The 5,216-nt window shown below is 57.6% G+C and overlaps 1 long non-coding RNA gene across 1 annotated transcript; it reads left to right on the top strand.

The window, feature by feature from the left end:
* Positions 1-1,941: 1,941 nt before the first annotated feature.
* On the top strand, positions 1,942-4,930 carry LOC138663309 (uncharacterized). The gene is made up of 2 exons (XR_011318153.1): positions 1,942-2,001; positions 3,750-4,930. It is a non-coding gene; the product is annotated as an uncharacterized lncRNA (long non-coding RNA).
* The last annotated feature ends 286 nt before the right edge of the window (positions 4,931-5,216 follow it).

The raw sequence follows: 5,216 nt of genomic DNA, 5'->3' as shown, positions 1-5,216 counted from the left end.
GCAGCCCCATGCAAGCAGCATCACCCCTTTCTCCCCAGGCAGACCCCAGTCCAGCATGCACATGCAGCCCCATGCAAGCAGCATCACCCCTTTCTCCCCAGGCAGACCCCCGTCCAGCATGCACATGCAGCCCCATGCAAGCATCACCCCTTTCTCCCCAGGCAGACCCCCGTCCAGCATGCACACGCAGCCCCATGCAAGCATCACCCCTTTCTCCCCAGGCAGACCCCCGTCCAGCATGCGCATGCAGCCCCATGCAAGCATCACCCCTTTCTCCCCAGGCAGACCCCAGTGCAGCATGCACATGCAGCCCCATGCAAGCAGCATCACCCCTTTCTCCCCAGGCAGACCCCAGTCCAGCATGCACATGCAGCCCCATGCAAGCAGCATCACCCCTTTCTCCCCAGGCAGACCCCAGTCCAGCATGCACATGCAGCCCCATGCAAGCAGCATCACCCCTTTCTCCCCAGGCAGACCCCCGTCCAGCATGCACACGCAGCCCCATGCAAGCATCACCCCTTTCTCCCCAGGCAGACCCCCGTCCAGCATGCGCATGCAGCCCCATGCAAGCATCACCCCTTTCTCCCCAGGCAGACCCCAGTCCAGCATGCACATGCAGCCCCATGCAAGCAGCATCACCCCTTTCTCCCCAGGCAGACCCCAGTCCAGCATGCACATGCAGCCCCATGCAAGCAGCATCACCCCTTTCTCCCCAGGCAGACCCCCGTCCAGCATGCACATGCAGCCCCATGCAAGCATCACCCCTTTCTCCCCAGGCAGACCCCCGTCCAGCATGCACACGCAGCCCCATGCAAGCATCACCCCTTTCTCCCCAGGCAGACCCCCGTCCAGCATGCGCATGCAGCCCCATGCAAGCATCACCCCTTTCTCCCCAGGCAGACCCCAGTCCAGCATGCACATGCAGCCCCATGCAAGCAGCATCACCCCTTTCTCCCCAGGCAGACCCCAGTCCAGCATGCACATGCAGCCCCATGCAAGCAGCATCACCCCTTTCTCCCCAGGCAGACCCCAGTCCAGCATGCACATGCAGCCCCATGCAAGCAGCATCACCCCTTTCTCCCCAGGCAGACCCCCGTCCAGCATGCACACGCAGCCCCATGCAAGCATCACCCCTTTCTCCCCAGGCAGACCCCCGTCCAGCATGCGCATGCAGCCCCATGCAAGCATCACCCCTTTCTCCCCAGGCAGACCCCCCGTCCAGCATGCACATGCAGCCCCATGCAAGCAGCATCACCCCTTTCTCCCCAGGCAGACCCCAGTCCAGCATGCACATGCAGCCCCATGCAAGCAGCATCACCCCTTTCTCCCCAGGCAGACCCCCGTCCAGCATGCACATGCAGCCCCATGCAAGCATCACCCCTTTCTCCCCAGGCAGACCCCCGTCCAGCATGCACACGCAGCCCCATGCAAGCATCACCCCTTTCTCCCCAGGCAGACCCCCGTCCAGCATGCGCATGCAGCCCCATGCAAGCATCACCCCTTTCTCCCCAGGCAGACCCCAGTCCAGCATGCACATGCAGCCCCATGCAAGCAGCATCACCCCTTTCTCCCCAGGCAGACCCCAGTCCAGCATGCACATGCAGCCCCATGCAAGCAGCATCACCCCTTTCTCCCCAGGCAGACCCCCGTCCAGCATGCGCCTGCAGCCCCATGCAACATCGCTCCTTTCTCCCCAGGCACTTACCTGATCTGTGACTATAGAGAACGACCCAAAACACTCCAAATCTTGCACGAAATCCCGCCATGACATCCACAGTTTCCTCCTGTCTGCTCTGCTCTATGGAGGAAGAGGCAAATCCTGCTCAAAACACTCAAAATCCAAATCCTGCACGAAATCCCGCCATGACATCCACAGCTTCCTCATGTCAGCTCGGTAAATGCTAGAGTGTATGGGCTCCTTCCAGGTGTGACGTCATTTCCGGGGGCGTGTCCGGGGCAAAGCAGCATGATTCTAGCTTGTGGACGCCATGGCACATGGAGGTTGGTGGTTTCAGGGTGAAAAAATGCTACTTGCTGCTCGCTATTGGGGGGAGGCTCTGTGGTGGGCGACCTGCTTGTCTGTGTGGGGGGCACCGCTGCTGCTGTGGGGGACCCCCGTGGTGGGCTTTGTGGGGGGGGGGGCACCGCTGCTGCTGCTGTGGGGGACCCCCGTGGTGGGCTTTGTGGGGGGGGGCACCGCTGCTGCCGGCTGTTGTGGGGGACCCCCGTGGTGGGGGGGGCACCGCTGCTGCTGTGGGGGACCTCTGTGGTAGGCTTTGTGGGGGGGCACCGTGGTGGGCTTTGTGGGGGGGGCACCGCTGCTGCTGTGGGGGACCCCTGTGGTGGGCTTTGTGGGGGGGGGGCACCGCTGCTGCCGGCTGTTGTGGGGGACCCCTGTGGTGGTGGGGGGCACCGCTGCTGCTGTGGGGAACCCCCGTGGTGGTGGGGGGCACCGCTGCTGCTGTGGGGGACCCCCGTGGTGGTGGGGGGCACCGCTGCTGCTGTGGGGGACCCCTGTGGTTGGATTTTGGGGGGCACCTGCTGGCTGTTGGGGGGGACCCCTGTGGTGGGGTTTGGAGGTGACCTGCTTACGGGGTGGACCCCTTTTAGTGGGGGACCCCTGTTGTGGGATTTGAGGGCTATCTCATTGTGGGATGTGGGGGGAGACCTGCTGCAGGCTATTGGGGGACCCCTGTGGTGGGACGTGGGGAGGCGACCTGCCTGTGGTGGGACGTGGGGAGGCGACCTGCCTGTGGTGGGACGTGGGGAGGCGACCTGCCTGTGGTGGGACGTGGGGAGGCGACCTGCCTGTGGTGGGACGTGGGGAGGCGACCTGCCTGTGGTGGGACGTGGGGAGGCGACCTGCCTGTGGTGGGACGTGGGGAGGCGACCTGCCTGTGGTGGGACGTGGGGAGGCGACCTGCCTGTGGTGGGACGTGGGGAGGCGACCTGCCTGTGGTGGGACGTGGGGAGGCGACCTGCCGCTTACGGAGGGATCCCCTTTATTGGGGGGTGACCTGCTTATGGGTTGGGTTTGGGGGGCTGATGAGGGCTTAGGCTGGGTGGAGTGGACGTCCGATAAGAGTTTAGGCTGGGTCGGGGGTGGACGTCCGATGGGGGGTTTGTGCTGGGTGGGGTGTCCGCGTCTGATGGGGGTGTGTGCTGGATGGGGGGGTCCACATCCTGTGGGGGTTTGGCCGTCCGGTGGGGGTTTATTATTGGGTGGGCGTGGTGTGCGATGGGAGTAATGCTTGGAGGAGGGGTGGACGTCCGATGGGGGTTTATGCTGGGGGGTTAAGCTGGGGTGGCATCCAATTGGGGGGGTGTCTGATGGGATTTATGGTTGGGGGCAGGGGGCGTCATATGGGGATTTACGCTTGTGGGAGGGAATGTCTGGTGGGCTTTGGGTTTATCCTGTGGGGTCCGCTGGTTAATGTGAGGTGGAGGTTTCTGACTGGAGGAGTGAGGTTATGCTGTGTGGCCTTCTGGTTGATGTGGGGGAGCTAATGCTTCATTGGGGTACACAAAAAAAAAATGGGTGTATGCTGCTTATGCTATGCAAAAAAAATTTTTAGGTATTTCCTGTAGAGGAGGGTACACCACCAACTAGCACGAAGCTAATCTGTTTTAACTTAATGTCAGTAGGAGGAAGACATGGGTCTGGACCGCCCAGCCCAGTTTAGGCCTTAGGTTTTGGGAGGTTTTTTTATTAACGATTTTTCTTTTTAATTTTTTTTTTTTCTTCCCAGATATGGCTTTTGAGGGCGACAGTGGAATTGTCACTCTAATCTCCCACCTAGAATTGTCACTACCATATCATCTGTGGTCTACGAGGAAAGGCCCTAACACATCAAGAGTGTTTGGGGTTCCCCGGAGGACCGTTCATGCCACGAATCGCCCTACCCTCTCGCCTCTCTGCGTCCAGGTTATTCCATGCCCATCTTCATCATCGCTCTGCGTAAAAGGATTTGTGATCTTAAGGACTGGTATATCCTACGAGGCAGTAAGGGGGCTACTTTAAAAAAAAAAAAAAAACACAGGACAAATATGTCCTAGTTTTCCCCTGAGCAATGTGGACGTCTCCTGAGGAAACCTTCCTATTCATGCAGCCTCCACGTTTTCCAGAGGCTCCAGTGACCTTGCTCTTAAAATATCCAGGCTTTGGTCTAGGCCTTCTCTGGTGGCCGGTCCACACCGCCAGCGCCCTGAACAATCATGCACGCCAACTTTCTAGTGCGTCCTACTCTGCGCCTATCAGTTTAAGAGTACTTCGCTTCTGCAACAGAGGACTAAAGTCTGCCTCCCAAGAGATCTGTTCAAATTTGGTTGTTTTGGAAATGTTCTGTCCAAAAAAAAAAAAACCACGGGACAACTTCCTGACCCGCCAGGAAAAGACGAGACCTTCCTTTAGGCCAGCTCCCTCCTGGCATCCATGAACCCACCAGTACTGGTCTGCTAGGCCTGGATCTAGCAGACTCTCTTTGACATGATGGGGCATTCCCACCTTGGATGTTTCTCAGGATCGGCTGCCGTGTCCTTCACAATTCAAGGCCGGCATTATGATCTCAGGTCCGGGACACCGAAATCTCAGACACCGGAGGCAGGCCTGAGGGGGGGGGGGCTTCAGAGCCGCATACCCTACCGACAGTCCTGCCCGCATGCACCAACAGCATATTACATTTTTACAATACTTTAGAAATGCATAAAATGAAACAAGCAAAGGCATAAAATGAAACAAGGAAAGGCATAAATTTTTCTATGCAAAAAAAGGCAGTTTTATAAAATTAGAAATATTTCTATATCTATTGTTAAAATGATATTTATCCAGTATTTCTATAAGTAAAAGTCTGAGATTTCTGTGAGAAATGGTAATTGTTTACCTCTTAAACCAGTTCTGAATGTAAATAAAACATTGCTCTGATTAAGTCTCCACATTGTATTTGTCTTTCATTTCATGCGTAGGGCAGGACAAGCCCATGATGTATCTGTGTAAAGCTAGGTTCACATTGCGTTAATGGGTTAACGCTAACGGACTGCGTTGCACGGCGAAAATGTCGAAATTAACGCCGTGCAACGGGTCCGTTAGCGCACCCATGGACAGCAATGTTACTTTTAGCTGAAGCGCATCACTAGCGCATGCCATTTTCGGCACGCGCTAGGGATGTGCCGTTCTTTTGAGGCCCGTTCCTCGCTACCGCAGATCGGGGATCTGCGCT

The sequence above is a fragment of the Ranitomeya imitator genome, chromosome 2 (genome assembly GCF_032444005.1).
Source record: "Ranitomeya imitator isolate aRanImi1 chromosome 2, aRanImi1.pri, whole genome shotgun sequence".
NCBI classification, from domain to species: domain Eukaryota; kingdom Metazoa; phylum Chordata; class Amphibia; order Anura; family Dendrobatidae; genus Ranitomeya; species Ranitomeya imitator.
Note: the sequence above shows the minus strand (reverse complement) of the source record. Positions and strands in the feature narration are given on the sequence as shown.